General features: G+C 41.1%; 1 protein-coding gene across 2 annotated transcripts in view; it reads right to left on the reverse strand.

The window, feature by feature from the left end:
- Nucleotides 1–23712, reverse strand: part of RCAN2 (regulator of calcineurin 2) — an 80638-nt gene that overhangs the window by 10680 nt on the left and 46246 nt on the right. The gene's annotated exons all lie outside the window — the stretch shown is intronic.

Here is a 23712-nt window from a genome sequence, read left to right on the forward strand (position 1 = left end):
CAGATCTCCTTTCATTCACTGCCAGGTCTGTGGTCGTCTTCCCCGTAACTGCTATCCCATCTCTGGCACTCTTTCAAATGGACCTCCCTGCGGTCTATTAAGCTTTCGTGATTTTCATTTCATTTCACCCGACCTCACTCATCTCTTCCTCTCACCACAGGAGAGACCTTGGAGGAGGAATAACAAAAAAAAAAAAAAAAAAAAAGAGGAGAGAGCTCGGTGGTTTGGTTGAGGGCGAATAAAGGCACATCGTAATCCCACAGGCAGCGTGAGGTTGATGGGTTTGTACGAGTGGGTCTAGTCATACCACCTAACGTTCAAATTGTCAACACTTCACACCTGAGTTATGTTTTTTTAACTGCTTTGCTTACAATTCTGCAAAATTCAATTTTCCTGAGCAGAAGTCTACATCCAGTGACATTTGTATAAAGGTCAGCCAAAAGCAGCAGCCATCTCAGTCCTGTCCTGCTTGGAATTTTGATGCTACAACCTTCACAATGACCAGGGTGGAGAGGGCTGGGGGAAGGGAGAGAAAGGGACAGGGGATGTGTAAAGCAGGACTTACGCAGTGTTCAGAAACATAGCTTATGTCATTATGATACCTAGATTACCTAATTCAGACTTCTTCAGACCTCTTTTATAAGAAGCATCTTGAAGCAGACAAACTTAATTACATATATATATATGAGAAATATCAAGGTGTTTGTATTTTTTTATATATACGTATATATATGAGATGAGCAAGGTACTAAAACAGAAGTCACACAAGGTAAAAATAAGCAGCAAGGTGAACATTTCCTAGTCCCCTGTAGTGGCTCTCAGTTTCCCTAAATGAATGAAATCATTCATTATATTAAAAAAACATTTTACTACCGTCGAAGAAACCATGTGTGGACTGGGCTGGGCACTGGGAAGTCACTATCTATTACAACTAATTATTTATGAGGAAACAGACTCTCCCTGTATCGACACAGCAGTATTTTCTTGCACTGGCCAGCCCCGTGTGCCTGCCCTCGTTGTGCACAGCATATGACAACCCAGAACCTACATCTTGCTTAGGGACATAATGCAAAAGAAGGGAGGATGAGATTTCAAACGTGGGTCCAAGAACTGTAAGCACAAGGAATGTTCTGGACACATTTCTGGCCCATACTGAGGCACATTCTCATCAGGCACCGAAAGGGACAGATGGGAGTATCTTTAAATAAAGCTGATTAAGTACTGGACACCAAATGTAATACCAGGAGAACATTAAAGCGCTATGGACTTTATTCTGCTTACTTTTCAATTTGATACTGGCACAGCTTCAGAGATCCTGCTTTGATTAACGCTCCTAAAAATGCCGTGGGGAGGAGGGACATCAAGCCCTCTATGTCAGGCCTATATTAATATGGGCAGTCCGTCCACAGTGGGGATGCATCTACTGCACCGACTGAAACTGCATCTCTCATTAAAAAGATTCAAACATCTGAATTTTTCTACATTTTCAGCTGATAATAATAATGACCTCAGCAGAGGTCATTAATCATCAACTGCAGTTAATGGCCTTCAGCTGCATCTTGAGTTATCCCAACTCCTCCCAGCTTGATATTAATTCCCAGGAAATGCCTTATGCCTTAATTGCTATTGCCTGTGACTTCTAATATCTGCTGAATGTACTTGTCTGGATAAAAGTCTTTCAGAGTCATTCCAGTCTACGAGAAAATGTACCATATACTTCTTAAAGACCTTTTAAAGCAAATTATCTTCCTTTTAAGTTTTGTGGATAAATTATTCAAGACTCATAATCCTCTCAATTGAGAACTTTAGAAGTGCTTTTAGGATTCAGTATTTTTAAAATGCTTTTAAAAAGTAAGTCTTGAAACTTTCGGAATACTTTGAAAACTCCTGAAAGGAGGGAAATAAACTTTAAGGAAAACTCCTGAAGGAAAAATAAAGGAATGTCCAAAGTTAAGCAGCAGTGTTGCTACTCTTAAAAAGTCAAAATGCAGAAAGTCACAAGTTATGCATTTATTTCTGGGATTTTAGCATGTCTTCATCCATCCCAAGCACGTCTCTGAGACCCAGGTAATGCTCCAGCAAATGCAAGCAGCCTTCATCTGACCAATACTGCAGAAGTTCTCACTTCTCCCTCGTGGGCTCCGAGTCCTCTCTTCATCTCACCATTCCTTTGCCCAACACTGGGCACCCTTCCCCAGTTCTCTACTGTCACCTTACATCAGCTCCCATCACCCATCATTCACCACCTCTAGCAGTTTCTAAAGCTCTTTTTTTTTTTTATTAACAAAATTAGCACAAAGTAGGAACATACTAATTAAGGCTGCTGATTACTCAAGCTTGATTGTTACCATTTACGACAGCTAATGCAGAGGACAGAGCACCATTGAGAGGACAGAGCACCATCCGAGGAAGAAATGAGCACTGGAGTAACAGACACAAGCTAAAAGGGCAAAGCTGTGCACTCCTGGACTAACAACCATTTCTACTACTAAATGGGAGCTCACCTGGGAACCAAGATTCTGTAAGTCACTCGATAAAAGCGATCAGGAAATGCAGCCATAAGGAGGCAAAGGAAATACTGGATCTATCTGGAAAAGTATTTCCAGTAAAGCAAGGAAAGGATTAACATCATATAGAGCGCTATCACACCTCACTAAAAATGCAAGTTCTGTTGTCTGTATCCCAGACAAATTAAGCCAAATGAGAACAGATTCAGATAAAGGCTACAGGGAATGAACAACTTAAGAAGAAATGAAAATGCCTGGCTTATTTAGGAAAACAAAGCAAAGCCTGAGAGGAGATGGGACAACCACCAGTAGTTTGCCAGAACTGTATAGAGTGAAGACAAAGTATAGTGTATAAAGACTAGAAGACTGTGGTGGCATCAAACAAGTGGAAACAATTGGCATAAATAGGTTTAGGCTAGAAGTTAAAGGAGGTTTCAAACATGTCAGTAATGATCCAGAAACAACCTTCCAATTACAGCAGTGAATGATTTTTTTTAAGATTGAATTTGCTAAGTTCATGTGAGGGGTTGTGACGAAGTATGGACACAACAAGCATTGTGAAACATGACTGCCTGAATTAGCAAGTGAATTGGGTTCCGACACAGCAGGTTCCTGTGATTTATTTCCAAACATTTCTCTCATGAATAGCTCCACTGGTATTGTGTTCGTTCAGGACAGAAGCCAAGGCCTAATTCACATCAATGGCAGCCTTTCCACAGGCATCAGTGAGCTTTGGATTAGAGCCCTAGAACTCAGAACGCAAATTACATTTTATTATTCAGTGTGTTTACACTCATTATCACCCTTGTTACACATTTGATTTAGGAGATGGCTGTGATTTAAAACTTCAATCCTTTTTCCTAGAGTTTTGCAAGCAAACAAAGCATTTTTCCCATTTTAATTTTTGCTGTTCATTTATGTAAAAGACAACGCAAGGAACTAACTGTATACAATAGGGAAACTGAGACATAATTTACAATGATGAAATATGTTTTTCCGGAAATTAGTTCTGTACTGGATATAAATTTTCCTGTAAGAAATAAACTCGTATCTCAAGAGTCGAATGTTTTGTGTTTCCACATAGCCACGCTGGCTGCAACTCTGCAGGTCTCTGGTGTGGCACAAGAAGATGGCATTTGATAGAATATACAGAGTCCGTGTGCCAAGAGTCTAGTAACAAAAACATTCTACCAACAGACTAATACCCCGTTTATGGCAAAGGGGATGGGCATACTGGCTAATTCTAGGGGGGGATAAAGGAGGCACTAAAGTGGCAGACATTTTAAAAAAATAACAACACAGAAGCCTAGAAAATATCAGCTGGAAGTCATTTCAGGACTGGGATATGTCAATGCCACGTGATGTGTACTGTAATGATGTAGTCTGGACATTGTGTACGGCTCTTCTCATCCAGGACTAGGGAAGATGGGGGCGAGCTGGAAGAGCAACAGAAGACTGCAAGGATGGTCAGAGAAGTGGTAAGCCTGTCACAGAAGGTAAAGGTAGAGGATCTCACCTTGGGAAACAGAAGCTAAGATATGATGTGGTGCCTGCTACGTCGGAGTATAAGGAAATCAGTAAATGATGTGAAGGGAAAGGGATTATCCAAATTAAAATAACCAACAGCATTGGTATGAAACAAAGACTGCCCATTAGAAGATTTAGGCTCAAAGTGAGGAGGTTATTTAGCGCTAGACTCGCAAAATTTCAAAATGCCGTTGGCCCAGAAGTAGCAAAAAGGCTAATTACTTGCACGAAAAGGATAGGAAGGAGAGATTTACAGGACAGCAGTACGCATTTCTGTAGTTCTGAAAGTCAAAAAAATAAAAAAAAAGAACAAGTGGCTGTAATTTGTCTAATCAGAACTGGGTTCACCTCAATTGCTTTTAACAATTATTTCATGAGCCGCAGAAAACAAGCAACCAGATCGATGTAACTCTGATGTGAAAATTCCTTAAACGGCAAGAACTTCTGCAAGTAGCCAGTATAAAGAACAGCCTAATCAGTGATCAAATTCTCTGCTTCTAAAGAGGTAAAACTTAGCAGGGAACTTTGGGAGCGCATATGAAAAAGCACTATCGATTCTCAGTTAAAATTCCAGGCGTGCTGAAAAGGGAGGAAATATTTAAACCAATTACGATGATGATCAATAAAGAGCTCCCATGGTCTTGTCCTCGTGCCTTTAAGAAATGGCAGGAGAATAAAATACAAATTTATTATGCAGAGATGACCTTGAGGCACAGGTCTCCAGGTCCTAGCTTTTTATTTTACCTTTCACTGAAGGTAGCTATAGCCTAGAGTGTGAGATATTCCTACTCCCCCCTTACCAGTGGGACAGGGTATTATTGGAGTAAAGTATTCAGACTGAAAACAAATGTCTGAATGTCGGTTTGCAGAAAGTTGCTTCTGATATCAAAGGGAATCCCTCATAAAGTCCTGTAGGTGGAAACAGCAATGAAAAAAATGCAACAGAAAAATGTGTCCTTCACCTGTCATTCATGAGGGTGCATTTTAAGGTGGTAGTATTTCTACATGTGAGAAGTTCTCAAAGGGGGAGGAAACCAGGGAACACTGGGTATTTTGTCAGGTAACCAGAACGACAAGGTTCTCTGCAATGACTGCCTGGTTACTGTGCTGTCTAAAAGTGTGTTTCTCACCTTGGAACTCAGTGCAAAGTCCTGCTCATCTCTCCTTGAAGTTAGAGGAGAGCATTGAGACACAGGTGGAGAGAGCTTGTGTTTATTTATTTACATTAAACACAGCACTAATTAGCCTCTTCCAAAATTGCACAATTGTCGCAATTGCATCAGTACATGAACAAATCAACCCAGGTTTGCTACCCTGCTTCATGCAGTTTGCTGTTCTGTGCTTGGCTTTTTGTTCTTTTCAAAGGGTGAAGGTCAGGTAAATTGTAAGCCAAAGATTAAATGAAACAGTATAAGCCAAAAGAAATTTTAAGGTCAAACTTGGAGAGGGGCAGGTTAAAAACATGCATTAAATCTTGCTCTCCTTGGTTAACTCCAGACCGGTTTGCTTGCACTATTGCAATCCTGTTAATGTTAAAGGGGGTCCTCATACCTTTAAGTTTTATTGTGTAAAGAATACACATTTTGTATTCCAGACGTGATGCTAAGTGACCTCGGTGCTCTGTTCTTTGCAGTGAACCAGCCCTAAACTGAGCACACACTGGCCACAAAGCATGTCTGCACACAGCCCTGCTCCATGGCTCACACGTGCTGCTGTGTTACCCTTACACACTAGGGCTGTTTCGGAGGCACCTGCATAGAACTTTTACATCCTGAATGCTGCGCTGCGTCCAGGATTTTGCCTTCATTTTGTGCCAAAACCATTCTGACAGCAGAAATACTTGATATAATGCTTACTGCGTACAGATTCAGTGCCTTGTTCCAGAGAGAGACTTTGAGAAAGTATAACAGACCCTACACAGCGTGGTATAGTCGCTTATTTGTAAGCCATCATCTCATAGAAACTTGTGATGACAAAAATAGGTAGGAAACTGGAAGAAGCTGGATAGCTCCACCTCACACTGGGGCTGAGGCAGTAAGAGCTGTCCCTCACTACCAGTCCTGCTGCATGAGGACAGTCCACCAAGGCATGATAGCACCGCAACAGCACTGCAAACCTCCTGGTGAACAAAACAAGACAGACTTGCCTCTCGAAAAATCAGCTGAACTAAATAAATCTATGTTCGGCTTCCAACTCATCAGCACAACAAAAGGTACAGCGATAGTATCTGCCCCAAAGCTTAATGGAAATGGCACTCGCATTTCAGAAGAGGCTGACAAATGTCAGGGGCACAGAATTTTGCTGCGTTGCCTTTTCTGTTTTTAACCAGCTCACATCCCTGTTTACCTCAATGTGACGCACATTCCTCCTGCTTAGCTCCACTGATCTGGAAACCAAAGGCTCCTTCAAGATGAAATAAATTGTTCCTGTGGCAATGCCAAGGGGGTGATTTAATATAGTTTGGAGACTTCTCAATTCAATTTCACACCCAATGATTGAGCTAAAAGAAAAATCCAGGCTTACGTTTCTTCATGAGCACCGCTATGTTACTGTAGCACCAGCAACAGCAAAGATGGAGTGGCTCAGGAAAGAAGTACTCCAGTTCCAGATGCCACATTAGCTCCCTGACACACTGGAAGCGCTCTTTCAAACCAGCAGGCCAAGTGCACATCGTATGGCTGGATCCATCAGTTTCATCCCCAGTGCTAGGGAGGGTTCTGTAGAGGCATCAGTCTTTGCTCTCCAAGAAGCTACTTCAGGTTCCTGCGCTGGCTACCATCTTGTGCAACATCGCTCCATACTTTCTTTCTTTTTTTCTCTTTTGAATCTTATTTGGCAGTGAAAATAAGGCAAGAACAGATTTGTGGAGGATTTAATGCAGTTTCTGTTTTCCAAATAGCAGCCTTACATTTTGGCTTGAAAATGAGAAAAAATAACACTAATAACAAAGACATGAAGAAAAGATTCAGACTGTTCTGAAAAAAATCCTTTTTCCGCTTGTTTTATTTTAAGAACTCAAACAATAACCGAGTAGATAATGTAGGCAGTGCACTCCAAGGAGCTCGTCTGCATTGGATTTAAGAATGTACATAGTACAATACCAGCTATTGATTTTCTCTTGTTGCTGCAAACATTTAAGCCAAACCAATTAATTGGTAGCACAAGGAACAAATTGTATGTTTAGCCTGTTTCAGTAATTCCCAAAGTTCCTATTATCTTAATTTACCAAAAAAAAAAAAAAAAACTAAGGAAGAAAACCAACCTTAATTAGTTTTTACCAATAGCTGCTATGTTTATATCAATAAGGGTTTTTCAATAGGAGCAGATCTCTACAGCAGAACAGTTGGTGCTGAGGACTTTCTGATCAGGTGCCTTGGACTGAATGCCCATTAGCAGCCGGAGCACATTAGGCACACTCCTAGAGGGCACCTTGTATATTAATTTCATCTGAAAGGTATCCAGTTCATGAACTGCTCTGCAATGTGATTGAAAAGCACCAGTTAATGAAGATCAACAGGAAAGGTGCCTCATGAGAATGCGCAGCTCAGACTAGAAATGCTAATGTAGACGCAAGCCAGTGTCTCTCACAAGACTAGTTATCTGGCACTCCTGGAAAAGCCAATTATTATTATTATTTAATAATAATAATGTGCTAGAGACAGTAATAAATAAGGGACCGGTAGTCAAACTTGTGTGGGAAACTAGGATGAAAGTTATACATTATGGGAAGCCGCGTGAAAAATATTCATGCTAACTGAAAGAAAATTGTAGGAAAAGCTAAATAAATATCTGTCTTCTTATTAGACTATTTTTCATTGATCTTTGACAACTGAAGTTTCATCTCCTCAACTCTTCTGAGGTATACCACTCCCCTCTTCTGTGTGGTGACACTGAGGTCAGGACAGACTCGCTTATAGTCACAGTGCCCACTTTGCCATGGGAGCAGAAGCAGTGTTCCTGCAACTCATTCAGGAGCATCTGACTTCTAACAAGCTCACAAAAACCCAGTCAGAGCATCTAGAAAGCTCAGTCCCTTAAAAAACTGTTACCGAGCCTGTTGAAGTGTCGGGGGACATTTCTTGCTGTTAGTGACGCAGAATCAGGACCTCGCTGAACAAAATGCTAAATGCAAGAATGAAATATAATAAAGGGAAGACTAAGAGCTGAGAAACTTTGTTTTATTTATACTCTTGGAGCTGTAATGTTGTAAAACAACCATAAAATACATACTATTCATTCCCTGTCTCTGTCAACCCAGTTAAACTAGAAAAATAAACAAGAAAAAGCCATGGGACAGTTTAAACAAATAAAACGCTTGCCTTGCCCATTCCTGATTTACTATTTTGCCTACAGTGATCAACATTTACAGCAGTTCAGCTGTTTCTCATCACGGTCATGGGGAATGCTTTTTCCCTTCCCTCTCCCCCAACAACTGCAAACTGCACTAACATGACTACAAATGCAGTTGCAACTTGTCTGGATTCAGAAAGGGCACTGACAATTTTGAAAGTGACTATTAAAAACAACAAGAGAGCAGAAGATAATCGAATCTCGTGCTCCTCCATAAATGTTTTTTAACCGTCGAAAAAAGGCGCAAAGGAAAACTACTGACCCAATACACAGAAGTTTAGTAAAAAAATCTCTGCTGAACTGTGGCTCCAAATGCAAAGGAAAAGAGCCTACCCAGAGGCAAAAAGTCAGTATTCACTCCAGGCGTCAGTCTTACGTGGCACCTCTGCACTAAAGCATAAAACAAAGAGCCTCTCACTGTCCTCTCCTGCCTTGCTCCCTGCCATTGCAGCCCACCATTAGTGGGCAGAATCTGCAGCGCTGTGACCACTGTCTAACACTCTGCTTGTACTATTTGACTGTTTCTTATCCTGGCCAGTCTGTCTCGACCATCTGTCATTCGCCGTCTTACACTTCATTTGGAAATTACTCAAGCAGGTCTGTTCTCTGTATACATCTGAACAGCTCCTAGAAGCTACAGCCTCAAAGGCTGGACAACAAAGACACATCAAGGACAGTAATATGCTGCTGTCTCCAGTTGAGTGACTGAGCGCAGCCTGTAGCAAACCTGCACAAACTACATGTGGAAAAAGTATCAGAAATCAGTACAAAAAAAAGCATCAGCAATAAACGTGTACGGAAGAGGTAAAAAGAAAACTGAGAAAAAACAATCCGTGGCCTGGAAAAAAGCAAAGGTATTCACAGAGGAAACTTTCTGGTTATAAATGTGACAAAGCAATATGGGAAACTCTTTCTAGGATCCATTTCAGACATATTCTGACCTATTGTGTCTCTCAAATATCCAGCTCAGTGCAGGTGGTGGAACAGGTCACACAGCAACACACCGTAACTGAACGGATGACACCTACGATTCAAACAAGTTTTACCTGATGGGCTACATAAGGATTTGAGGGTCCAGCATCCCGTGAGAGATGCTTACACCACAGCTTTGTGCATTTTGTGCTTGGTTAATACAGCAAGATGTGAGTGGGTTTGCTAAACAACAGAGGTAAGTATAGTTTTCTTCAAATATGTTAACTTGTTCTAGTTCCTAATTTCACTTTAAAATAGAGAAGTGGTCTACGTGGGGAAAAAATGGGTAATGGAAGAGGAAAATAAGGCAAAATAAACAACCCTAAAACACAGCACAGAAACTATGACGTCTCTTTTAAATTGAGAGATCCAGAAAAAATATGTTGAGTTGCTGCAATCTCGTAAGCAAAACTATTTCCAGAAAAGGCTTTTATGATTCATGAGTCTCTTTCTGTAGCTTGTCAGTGAAAATCCTTCTTCACTATCAATTTTTTATGTATATTTTCTTTTTAACATATTTGTTCTTTGTAGTCCCTACTTCACTAATTGTTTGTAAGAAAACACACGAGCTTGATGCATTTATTTGAAGAGAAAAAAATATTTTTATTATTACATAGGATATAGACTTTCCTCACAACAGCAACGGTGCTATCAAAAATGGGAAGACACCAGTATGTGTGTGTGTATATATAGTAAAAAAAAAAAAAAAGAAAAAAAAAGAAAAAGATGATAACTAAAGGTAACAGTCTGTTCCTCCTAACTTCAAATGGCAGAACTTCCATAGACTAAAAATATATTTATACCTTGCACTGAAAAGGCAACTATAAAAGACTGCAAATCTATCATTCTCCCACATTCAGTGATTCGGTGCCCGCTGAGGAGCCTCAGATGAGCTATAATCTGCTGGGTATAATTGATCTTAATGCTGTTATCCCTCTGAAAAGTTTAACTGTGAATTTGATTTTGCAGGTCGTGGCAGAAAATGGATGGAAAGCATCTGCATAAACAGAGATGATAAACTCTTCCCTCCATGCTGCTTCTATATTGTCACTGTAACAGCCATTTCAGCATTGTCCTACAAAAAAACTGAAGATGCTTTCCAGTTTGAATAAACTTCAGTGGAAAAAAAAAAAAAAGTGCTTGAAATATTTTTACACTTCAAGAGGCTGTTTTCTCTCCCATCAGAGGCCACGGTCTTTAGAGGACTCCAGGATCCCAAGCTGCATAGATGCTGAAATAGCAAAGAAACGCCATACCGTGATCTACCGGCCTAATTAAAAAAAATTATCAGAGCATATTTTCATTTCCAACATATACCACAATGCTTAATTAGCTTCTAGAACTTTATAGTGTTATAGTACCTAATGAAATCGAGAATTTAGCATAAGTTAGAAAATTGGGCTTGTGTAGGCCAGAAGAGAGGTTTTGGGTGGGCTTGGTGAGCAGCTTGCAGCACCCAAGAAGGGATTACTGAGATGACAGACAGCAGCAATGGTTTCTGTCTGCCTCAATAGCCACTAGTACTGTCCACAAGCAGACAGGATACGGACAAGGGAATTTCAGTCTTACTGTGATATAATTGTTTTATTAGGCAGATGGAAGAAACCCCAGGGTGAAAAAGCAAATATTCCTGACCAAACTGCTCCCATGTCATTTTTCAACCAACTGGATAATTTCCAGTTGGCACAGATTTTATTTAGAAACAAGAATTGGAAAGTAGACTAATCCTATCTTACAGCTAAAAACAGCACTGCTCTCCATCAAAATCATTTTCATTTCCTGATGTTAAAAATATATCGGTAACAGCATGGTATTAAAAAGTTACTGGACTGGCATTACGAAACTGAAGCCGCTCTTCACAAAAGCTTGTACCCAGAGCACTCAGTAAGGAGGTAAGAAGCCCAGTGCCTGGCAAGCAGAGTGGTACCAAATGTAGATTTTATTCTTTTTATGTACAAGTTTTTAAAAAATAAGTAGGACATATAAAAATAATTAGTATCCCGCAGAGTCCAGTTTCTTGCCCTGTGGCACTGTTTCACACTGTCTGTGTGTCAAAGAAAGGTCCGTGCCTTGCGAACACCGCTGCGTGAGTCTGCACCGGGTGCATCTGCAGAGCGGGAGACAAACACGTGGACTCAAACAGTTTGACTTTGAGGTCAGTGAGATTTTCAAAGCGCTGAAGTTTGATGCAAATATATTCTAAGAGACACAAGAAGACATGGGCACTAGCAATTTGGGGGGAAGTAGTCAGTCAAAATAAAAGGAAGCGACCTGTTCACTACTGAGGTTACATCTTCACATGTCAGAAGGGCTCCTGGACCACTCAGCCCGATGCACGGGCTATACCTGCATCCAGCTGCAAAGCACTACACCGCAGAAGCAGTGTCAGCTGTAGCCTTAAGAACAGAGTTTACACTTTTCAATTTCAACTGAAAGTGAAAACTGTGTACTTACGTCAGTATGGAATACTAGTATTTAATTAAGAAGGACAAATTATCAACTAAAAGCAAACAAGTTCATCCTACAAGTCCCTCAGCACAGTCCACAGACTCTAAGGGATACTCAAATCAGAAGCACAGTAGATCTGGACTTCCTACATAAAAAAATTTGATGGAAAACATTTAAGGGGCAATAAATCGAAAGAGGTTAAAAGCAAGGGTACCTTCCTACAGATAAGTGGTCTCAAAATAGAGTAGTTCAGTATATATCAATCTGCAGCTATTATCAGCCACATACTTCATTTTACACACAAGTGCACACTCCTATTAATTATCATTTTACCGTACTTATACCAATTACTTATTCCCAAAATTCTCCTTATCCAAGACTTTTTCTTTATAAAATGCTTAATGTCCATTTGCTCTACTTCTGTTTCACTGTAACACTATAAACTATAAAATTGTACAATATAGTTACAGCTCAAGCAAAAATTTTAGCAAACACCAAGCCAATGACATTCAAAAACATTCTGTGTCACTTTCTAGGACGCAGTACGCATTGAGTAATTTCCTGGTTTGGGACTGCTACTGTACACCAAGCAAGTGTTTTTATTCAGCAATACTTAGTGACACCAAGCTCTTTCCCCTGCCCCAAGAAATATCACTACTTTGGGAGTTAACATTGTGGGCAGGTGGCTTAAATCACTACAGGTTTTCAGTTTCAGTCTAGTTATCGGCTACAAAAGCAAGAAATAGATATCTAAACACCTTTCCTCTTTATTCATTTATTTAAAAAATACAGACAAAAATGCATCCACTTCCCAAACCTCTAAAACTTTAAGTATGCCAATGACTTACTTCTGTCTAAGATAAGCAGCATACTTACTACCGTTATGGCCCAGTGTTTGGCTTTGCTCCCAGCTGTCGTGATTAATAAGAATTTCTTTTAGTTCAACGGTTCTTAGATTATGGTTCAAGGACTAGCAGTCGCCTGCAGAAAGCTGGCTGGTTGCATCGTCCTGGATTTGCTGTAATATAATCAGCTGTTTCTAAAGAATAGGTACGACCTTTCACACTTCAGTAGTTTTCTTCTTAGGATCTGTAAACAAGATAGCACCAAGAAATCTCATTTTTTAAACAAAAAAATGTGCATCTGAAAAATCTAACCAGCCTGAAGAGACAAATGGCGTGCCTGCAATAGCAAACTTACCTAAACTGCCCAACGGCCACACTAGCACAGAACCCAAACTAATAAAGTGCCGCTCAGCGCAATGTGCTCAAGAACACCACAACGATAGCCACAACTCAGGAGCTTCCACTCAGAGCTTCACAACAAAGTCACAAAGTACCTGCCTCTTGCAAACCACTAACCGAGCACCCAAGTGGGACTACAGTTTTATTCAACAAACCCAGGCTCCGTAACAACTTCGAGAAGTGGAATAACCGAGCGTGCGTGTGTCCCCTGATAAACCAGCTGTAACAGAAGAGTCTAAGTGCTGTGAGGGCACCATCAGAAGGGCTGCCATCCTGGCCTCTTTGCTAAGCTTCTAACGTTCTTGCAGCTTTGCCACGTTCTCTCCAGTTGTCTGCGTTTGCTTTAGAGCACACTGAAAAGTAGCCATGGTAGCCCAGCATCAATGTACCAAAGACAGAGGAGAAGTGATGCACACTGACTTCCGTACGTCCAGAAATTAAGTGCAGGAAATCTCATCCTGGGCTGCCTAAAAGCAGCGTGGCCAGCAGTTGAGGGAGGGGATTCTCCCCCTCTACTCCGCTCTGGTGAGACCCCACCTGCAGTGCTGCATCCAGCTCTGGGGCCCTCAATGCAAGAAAGACAGGGACCTGTTGGAGCAGGTCCAGAGGAGGCCACGAAGATGCTCAGGGGGCTGGAGCACCTCCCCTGTGAGGACAGGCTGAGAGAGCTGGGGCTGTTCAGCCTGGAGAGGAGAAGGCTCCGGGGACACCTTAGAGCGGCCTGTCAGTACTTAAAGGGGGCTTATAAGAAAGATGGAGAGAGACTTTTTACCACGGCCTGTAGTTACAGGACAAGGAGCAACGGTTTTAAAATGAAGGAGGGTAGATTTAGATTGGACATAAGGAAGAAAGTTTTTATGATGAGGGTGGTGAGACCCTGGTTGCCCAGAGAAGCTGTGGCTGCCCCCTCCCTGGCAGTGTTGAAGGCCAGGTTGGATGGGGCTTTGAGCAACCTGGTCTGGTGGGAGGTGTCCCTGCCCATGGCAGGGGGGTTGGAACTAGATGGTCTTTAAGGTCCCTTTCAACCCAAACCATTCTGTGATTCTACATTTGTTTTGATTACAAAAGTATGATGCTGCTGACTATGACTTATTGCAACTCACTAGAACTCAAGAGATTTGCACCACACAACTGTTTAGACACATTAATTTCTTTATACAGCTGTGACTTCCATTTCTTTTCAGGTGTACTCCTTTGCACTGCATTTCACCCTGTTGCTTAATTAAAGGTTGTTCAGAATGTTGACCCTGTTCCACCAGCACGGTGTCATCCACACAATTTTTCTCTGTTGACTAGTGTCATTAATCTCAGCCTGGTTCCAGGAAAAAAACACATAAGCTTATCTACTTAAACACCTTCACGGTTTGAGAGTGAATCATTTAGACATTTTTTTAAATAACTATGCACCCACCTTATGGAAATTAAATGTAGACTGTAGATTACTTAGGAAAATTACTTGAACAGCATGAAAGATTTAGTCAAAAAATCTACCTTCCACATCTCCTTTATCCCACTTATCCAGTTGCCCTGTCAAACAAGGAAGGCATATTGATTTGACATGGTTTGCTCTAGACAACCCAGGCCAAAATACTTCCAAAGTACTTACAAACTTATTTCCAAAATTCAAGTTAGATAAAAATAATCTGTGATTTTCCAGGCCTTTCTCCCCCTCCTCCTTTTAAACACAAATGCTATTTCCTTCCCTCTCCCATCCTCAGCAGTTTCTCTGTAACCTGTGAAGTCTCAAAGATAATTTCAAATAGAGGAAAGATTATTTCAACTATATCATAAAGCATTCTTTGGTAGATTTTATCAGGTCCTGTACAGTTGAGTAACTGTCTTACCTCTGTACTTCTAGTTTTTCTCTGCTCTGGCCACTATTAGGGTTGGGTTTTTTTCTATTAAAGTAGCTGATTATCTGTCAAGTACTTTACATAACACACATGAAATCAGTAACCCTCCCCACATTGTCTGTTATGTACGTATTTTGCTATTCATGGATTTGCACGTTGTTTCCCTCTTACTTTTTGTGCATCACAAGACTTTCCTTGACTCTTATTTCAATTCTCTAACTGAAATTCGTTTTGTGATTTTGCACACTTGGTTTTCACTTTATATATAAATCCTTAAACTGCTGTAAAGCAAAAGGAATATCTGATCTAGCCATAACAGTCTCTTAATGTACGTCCCATCTGTCCTTTGCATCAGGACAGTTAATCTCCATTATGCATTCAAAAGTGCCTCCTTAACTGCTAATTCTCATGCACTTCTCGGGCTCTCAGATAATCTTCTTAGAAGACACTATTTCCCAGCTCTGTAAGGTTGCTGAAAATGACTTTTTAAAAAAATTAATTTTCCTTGTTCGTCTGATCTCAGACTTTATTTCAAAAGCTTGCTTCAAAATAATTTTCACCAAAAGTACATGCTATTATTCATTTCTTCCTTTACTGCTAAGATCAAAATTAAAAATCAAATACAAATTACCTAACTCCATTTGCTGAAAAAAGTATGCCCAGACCATTCTCATAATTAGATATATCATATCCTGCTGTATCACTTACTGTTTGGATAGTTTCAACAATTTAGGAATTAGTAATCGTTACTTATTTCTAGTATCATCTACCACCCTGGACAAAAACAACAAGGGAAAACACACAGTTCCTTCTTGTATTCCAGAAGGATGAAGCAGAAAGGAAGACAAAGAAGACAGGAATAAGACATATTAAAAGAGAATTATTTTTTTAGTAAGGTTAACAAAATATTTTGTCCCACACATGCATATGTAGCTTAGTCTAGCCATGTTCAATCATTTAATTCCTTGTAAGACATTTAACAGCAAAGTTTTGAGGAGTTGAAAGGGGAGTGGCAGCAGCCCAGAGTAACAGTTCACAAAAGGATTTTGTTACCTGAAGGCAGAACGAAAGCCAGTGGAAGATGCTTTCGGGAAAGTAGAAAGCTATCAAGATTAATTTATCTAAGGTTTCAATGATGCCAACACCTGCTTGGTGAAACCTTTTCTGACCATCACCCGTTTTTTCCAGCGTCTTGTGTGTCACCTTCAGCTCTCAAAGTCCTTAAATCATTCCCTACACCATAAGAAGTCAAAGTTGCCTGCTCTCACCTTGGTCTCCCATCGATTTCATCAGTTCTCCCTCCATCCTAACTTCTCTGCCGCTGTCACCCACTCCATCAAAAGACCTGCCACAATCTAATTCCCTGCCCCAGACTCCTTAAGACTTTTCTCCCTTCTTGGTCTTGTACCACAGACACACTTCTGATGGGAACAGGAAAAAAAAAAAAAAGCCCTATCATCATACTGACTTCCCTCTGCTGAAACCCCATGCTCCCTTCTTCATTTCAGCCACCTTTTTGAATAACCAACTGGTTTCCTCCTCCCTCAGATTAAAACCACAGCTCGGAGGACTGCCACCTGTGCCCTGCTCCTTAAAGATCCTTGCTTCTCTTAAAAAAATGTTCCTCTCTGGGGGAGAAAGGCCATTTCTGACTGTGGGCTGTTTTGGGTTGTTTTTTTTTTTTTTTTTTTATCAGCACTAGCAAATAAAATAATAATCCCCCAAATAAAGCAAAAAAAAAAATCTTAACCTCCCCCAAAAACAACCAAAAAGGACCCACACCAAACTAAAAGCTACAGAGGAGTGGTGGTTAAAACAAATTTCTCAGTATAGTTCTAATTATTTAGACAATGAAAAAGTTTGCATTCTTACTGGTTTAGTCATTGGTTTTCTGTGAGAAACACGGAAAAGTAACCAAACCTGAATGAACCTTGTCATCAGGCAAGAGAATACACAGCAAAGGATGATGAAACTTGAGGATGGTAAACTTGGAGGCTTATACGCAGCAAATGAAACAATCTTCTTCTCTCCTCCATAAATGGAATTTCATTTCTTGAGAGGATTAGCAGCTCTTTTACCACAATTTGTTTACCTGCCTGCACACCAGCACATCTGACCCACGTGAATAAAAGGACAAATGAGATTTCTGCAAGGTTACAGCTTCTCTGGCCATGACATGGGTATAACACAGCAGAACCCATGTTGCATGATTCAGCTGTCTGACTGCCTCCACCTTTCATGGCCAGAGTATCAGGATTACTCACTGCAATGTCTGAGGCAGACAGATACACTTCCACAAGTGACAAATTGAGTTGAAGAAATTACTGTGTACAGCTGCCTGCTCATACTGCTCTGAGCACAATAGGTTCATTGTGGTTTTCAGCTCAGTGACTATTATTTCAACAGATAGGACTATCTGGTGCTGCAAAACTGGAGGCTCTTCCATGTTGTAGTACATTTCTCCTACTAAATATGAAGCCAACCTGCAAGATAAAGTCCATCTCTCTGTCCAGATGCTGCTAGAATCTCAGGCAGACTCTGAAAGGTAGCAAGTTTGGGCCAATTCCAGAAAACGCCAAAAAACAGCTAGTAACTAAGCAAAGCTCCTTGCTCTCTGGAAAACACCTACAGCTTGAACAGCATTTGAGATTGAACATCTACAGAACCTGATTATTAAAAACAAGGATTATTAATTACACCAGATCTGATACACTCCAATCCAGTTTCCTAATCAGAAAACTTATCTCCTGGTTCCTTAGTTCTCAACCTTGAGAATACTTGGAATTTTTTATCTGTAACACCACTTTGAAGCTTTTCAGCGACCCCGGGAGTACAGAACGGACACACTGCTGTGGAGATGCTGCGGCACCACCCAGCTCTGCACAGGCCCACCCCACTGGTTCCCTAGTGCACAGTTTGCTGTGCAGAGATCCTGCAAGGATGGTGGGGCTGTTTACTCCATCAGAGCTGCGACAACCAAAAGCTTCTCCTTGATTCAGCACCAACAGAAAGTCCGAATGGGGGCAGTTAAATGCCTCACCAGAGTGAGGTGATCTGTGCTTTCAGAAATGAACATGAACAAAGCAGAAATCAACCTGAATTCTAGATGGAAAGCATAGGCTGAAGCCAAACTTGATGGCTGCATATGCATTTTAGAAGCACTGTCAATGAGGAAAAAAAAAAAAGGGGAGAAGATAACTGTTCAGCCAGAAAACATGAAGTGTGTAATACCCTATACGGCAGTTACTGCAGAGGGCAGCCAAGCTGTCATGCCTCAACCTAGTGGCCACTGAGGCTCATCTCTAGGTTCGACACCAAAGGAGTCAAGACTCAACACCAAGAAGTCAATAAATACCGTTACTTCAAGGAGGGTTAGACAGTACAGTCTTAGAAGTCTCCCACAGGGAAAATCTTAATTCTGTTGGCATTTAAAGGAGAAGGTGCTTATTGACACTTAGACATATTAATGGGGGGAATTTTCAGGCAAAGCCCATGCACACTGTCCTGCCACCACTATAAACACGTAGCTGGAAAACACAAAATCCTGCAGCAACTGAGCACTAACTAGAGGCTTAGCTTGGCCAGTTTCTGGACCCTGACAGCTTGTGTGTTAGCCAAGTGTTTGATAAACGGTGGTAATATTCTTGTTCAGCATCTCTTCACCAAGGAAGAACTCACTGCTTAAGTCCACACAGTCACGGTTGTTTGCATTCTAGCATATGATTAGATAATATCTTTCAAAGCAAATATGCTGTTTAGCACATGAATGATCAAAACTAAGTAGATTGTTTAAGGCCGTTGGTAGAATCACCCCTAGAAAATATTAAAGGAAAAATTGTCCAACCATAAAGCATATCCATTAGCCTATGTGCAAAAAAATGTATTAAACAGATACACACAACACAGTTGGTGCAGATACCTGCTTCAAAACCTGCAACTTCTCGCAATATCAAAGCTTAGACCATGCTGAGAAGCAGCAAACGGTACCAGTAAAGCTTGAGACAAAACAGTGCACCTATACAGTACCTTCAGAGAAGAATAATATTAGATCACCACAGACCTGAAAAACGTGCCCTTGAAATACATTTTTTGAGAAAAACAGAAAGAATTTGGGCACTTCACCTTTCTAGGTTCTTCTGGGAATTCTAACCAAAGTAATTATTTAATGAAAAATCAGTATCACACTTGCATCTGTATTAGAAGTGCCTCAATCTGTATCTGTACTGATTAATTCTTCAAATCTGCTAAAGAAAATCATCATCTCTTCATTGCTCCTCACACAGGCCAGGCCATTTATCAGTATTATTCCAAAGTCCACCTTACCTTATTGCCTGCCTTGGATTAATGCTGCACCTTCAGGCAACACACATTCTAGCTATTATTTATTTTCATTTGATCACAAATTGCTCATTGACTTGTTAGGCCTACGAAAAGGAAGTATCTTCACGTGACTTTCAACAGAAAAGAGGATCAAAAAGAAAACAAAATCCTCTGACTTGCTCTGCTGTTCACTCCGTTAGTATTAAAAAGGTGAAGAAGGAGAAACAGAAAGCCTGCCATATTCACAGGTGCATAAGCACCTGCAGCTGACACTGGCCTCCAGTGAAACAGCAGCATTCCCTTCTTCTGGGTCAAGAAAAAAAAGCAAATACAAATTAACTGAAGGTAAGCCTAAAGGGCACAACATTACCCTTAGAAGTCTTACCATTGTATCACTTCTTTGGAAACTTCTTACGGAGTTCAACTGCCTTCACACCGGGGCTGTTAGAAGGACAAAGGCAAAGCCTAAACTATTTCTGTACCAGGTCACCGGCAGTAGCACTGAGGGCGTGAGCCCCAGGTTTGCTGGCCCGGAGCCTCTCAGCGCTGATGCCGAAGCCACGCAGCAGGGTCAATGTGCTGGAGACAGCACTCCAGCTTCTGGGAAGTTTGGAAGAACAAAGAGAACAGGGCTACCATTAAATTAAAAGCACGAAGTATCTCTCTGGACATGTACCTGCTTATTTAGGCACTAAGTATTTCTGTTGCTTTTGAAATTTTTTCATATTTACAACATAGCAACTAGCGCTTTATATAAAAAAGAGAGATTACAAAGCTCTTAAAACAAATGTGACATCTTTTATCTTTCTAACTCCCTTATTTTACATCAGCTCTATCAATATTATAGCTTTTTGAACACTGTGGAAAAAAAAGGTTGCACTTTGCTCTCCAAACCAAACAGTCCTATTTTAAAAGCGTTAATACAGATAAATGAGCAAGACAGCAAAGTGTTTCCATTCTTCCTCTTTGTAACTTACTCTAGATGAAGACAGACGGTAAGCAGAGATCAAGAGACATGTATATCTATTTCTCAAGCAGAATTATTGGATCTTGAAGATTTCACAGATGCAACATTATTTGCAAACAGAAGGAACTATGAGGTACAGAAAATACTAACAGAAGTAGTTATAAAGCAGTCCTTTCAAGCCATCAGGGTATTTTTGGCAGTCATGCTGTTGTTTGGTTTCCTCCTTATAGCCCCAGTCTGTGGAGTCTCATGACTGTGCAAGTGCCTCTTCCCACAAATCAAGCTCACGTGGCTAAGGAGAAGAATATGAAAAAAGAAACCCTGAAACTCTCCCAACGAGTTATGATTTCTGCCATTGGGCAGCCGGCAGTATCCAGAGGAGCAGCAACACTCCTCCCTTTTTCTACAGCTTCCTTCACTTGACTCTGATCTTAGACCACTTAAACTTTAAACCTCAGAACATCTCTGTGAACGAACCACTTCCACAAATGGAGAAATAAAGCGGAGAGCAAAAACCACAAGAACCTAGTATGTTTGCTCCCTCTAGGCCCGAGAAGTTTAGATATGATGGGAGACTGCTAAACCTCTCAAAGGCAACTGTAGGGCAATAGCTGATCAAACCATCCATCCCAAACAACTAGTATTAGCAGTGTGCTCACTGGAGCATTTGAACTGAATAATGAGTTTACAGATTGACAGGGATCCTGCTCCAGAGGGGATTAATCACCCAAAGCAATATGGTCAAAACAGTGAAACGATTTCTACTGTTTCCCTTTGCTGCCTGGCTCATGTTCATGTTGTTTTTCCCTGCATTAAGATAATGTTCCTATCCACATTACTCCTCTGTCTTCACATACAAATTTGATCAATCTGGATCATTAGTATTTCTTCTCTGTAACAGTAGTGCCTTGTGGTCCCAGTCATACCTTGCTGCCTAGAGCAATGGTGTGTGTGAACATAATTGAAGGGAGAACATGAAGAATTAATAATGTACAAATATCTTGCTTAGACTAAGAAGTATGAGTTTAAATTCTCCTCCACTGTTTCAGTGATGTCTGGAATTTCTGTATTAGAAATAAACAAGATATTCATTAACTAATTCCTTATGTAACAAACATCATTACATAAAATTATCATCTAGAGGCACCAGAAGAAGCATTTTAATTATCCAGGTGAACTTAAAAGCAAAACTGCACTTCGTGATTTCTATGGTTGTCTTCTCAAGCCTCCCAATTCCTGATATACATGCACTGTACGGTTAAGTAGCATCTTGATTAGCCTGACCCAGTTTTTGGATTATAGAAGACAATTCAAAGCAGCAGCTGATCAAAACCAAAAGGCCTGTTGGATGGGCTCATGGATGGTAAACCAACAGTGTCAGTGCTGTGGGCTAGCTGCCAGTTTCAGGGCATCCACACGAGCCTCTGTTTGTTGAAAGGATGAGCCACTCCAAATGCTGAAACTAAAAAGCTTTGCCTTCAGTACTAAGTAATCGCTCTCCTGTTCCAGAAGCCAAATGGAAAAAAACAACCCAGTCTTTCCGAGCCTGTCTGCCAGATGCTAAGAGCCTAATGCCTACAGAATAAGGTCACTTCCATAGGTGGAAAAGCAGCCATAAGCTAAGCAGCTCGCCCCACTCCAGGACAGCTTCACAGGAGGCATCGTTGCCACCTGCTGCGAGAGCGCCTGCTCCACAGCCCAAACCCACACCGAGCTCTTCCCCTGGAGGCCTTGGCCAGCAGGGCAGCTCCTGCCCACCCCCTCTCCAGCCCGCTGGCTGCAGTCGGCCTCGCAGCTACATCCAGCCCGCACGCAGGGCAGCGACGGCTCAGTACAGCCAGCGTCCTTCTCCAACGCCTCGCTTCAGTTCTAACCCTCAATTGGGATACAGTGAGCTATGCTGCAAGCACAACCCAAAACCTAAAGCACAGTCCTTGTTGGCATTAGAGAACTACGGCTACAGGACTAATAGCTCGTTTTAGCAAATCTCATCAAGCACCACACGTTATCATGAATTCTTTAATATGTTCTACCACTGAAGGAACATGCCCTTCACACAGCCAGAAGGTTCCCCACTAAAAAACCTTTCCCCTACGTGAAAAGCTCTATAGCAGAAGAGAATTGGAAGGACAATACCTAGACTGCAGTTTTCAACACTACTTGTGTCTTTGAGTTGACCTGCAGAAGGGCAGGGCAGAGGTGCACACAGAAGAACAGGGGAGGGGCACAAGGCAGGATTGCTGTGCTTGCCTCTGCTCCTTTACTTCAACTTCCACACTTATCCCTTCTTAGAGACAGCCTCCTTCCTTTTTAAACTTAAAGCCTGATGTTCCTGTCATCCTATCAAAGTCAACAGAAACATTTTTATGTTGACAGTGACCATATTGTCAACAACAAAAAAAAACACCTTGAAGAGAACCCCTTCTGCAGACAAAAAAATATTTTGTTTTGCAGTTCTGCTAGGAGTGAGCAAAGAGCAGTAGGTGTCTCCACCTTTAAAACATCAGTGGTGCTGAAACTTTCACAGAGAGGATGCCTACACCGCAGCCTGCTGTGTAGAGGAGTGGGATCAGCGCAGAGCTAGCTAGGCGTGAGCCCTGGCAGCAGCCTAGCTGCGACAAGCGCTGCACACAGCCTCCGACAAGCAAGCTTGTTGATAACTAAGTGAAAATTAGTCTGCAGTGAGCTGAGGGTCACTGAGGACAGACTGTTTCTAGCATCTAAGCCAGACAACTTCAAAGTAGACTTGTCCTTTCTAAGCTGCAGTGCAGTCTGCAGTGCAGTCTCCATTGTAAGTATACCCAAAGTCTTTGCTCTCAACATTTTAATTCAAACATCAGGAAAAAAGAAAAAAAAAAAAAAAGCAGTTTTAACCTGCAAACCAAGTACAGAAAGTCCAAGTAACATAAAAGAGATTACAATTCCTGTAATGTCTCTGCAGCCCTTTTGTTCTCTGTTATCCCATTTTCCTGGGCCACACTTTCCAGATGCTGCAGCTTAAATCAGGCTAATCTAAGCCTTACCAAAGTCATTGGAAAGCTTTCTGCTGATTTTATGGAAGCTAAAATTTTGCTATTTCATTGCTACTGTCACATGCCTAAGGATGCAAGAAGATGACTACAACTTTAATTTCTTGCATAGTCTGATGTCGAACATGGACCAGACACTAAAAGACAGTTGCTCCAGGTACAAGCCCATATCAATGCAGCTGTAATTCCTGAATTTAAAAAAATACGTTCTTAAGTAAAAAGAAGAAAAAAAAGAATAAGCAGAGGAACATTTTACTACTTCAGAACACTACAGGAAACATGTCCCAGTGCAGCCAAGCCTGCTCACCTGAACCGTTCCTCTGAATTATTCACTATTTCATCTCTAAACCCAGTATTAAACTGTTAAGAAAAAGCTTCTTAAATTAAGAAGAATCTCTTGCTGACCACACAAAAGCATCTCTACAAAGTATACATGATATCACCTGGCAGCACACTAACAGGGAAATAAAAATCATAACAATCTCTTGAAAATTA

The sequence above is a fragment of the Leptosomus discolor genome, chromosome 2, assembly GCF_034619465.1.
Source record: "Leptosomus discolor isolate bLepDis1 chromosome 2, bLepDis1.hap2, whole genome shotgun sequence".
NCBI lineage: Eukaryota > Metazoa > Chordata > Aves > Leptosomiformes > Leptosomidae > Leptosomus > Leptosomus discolor.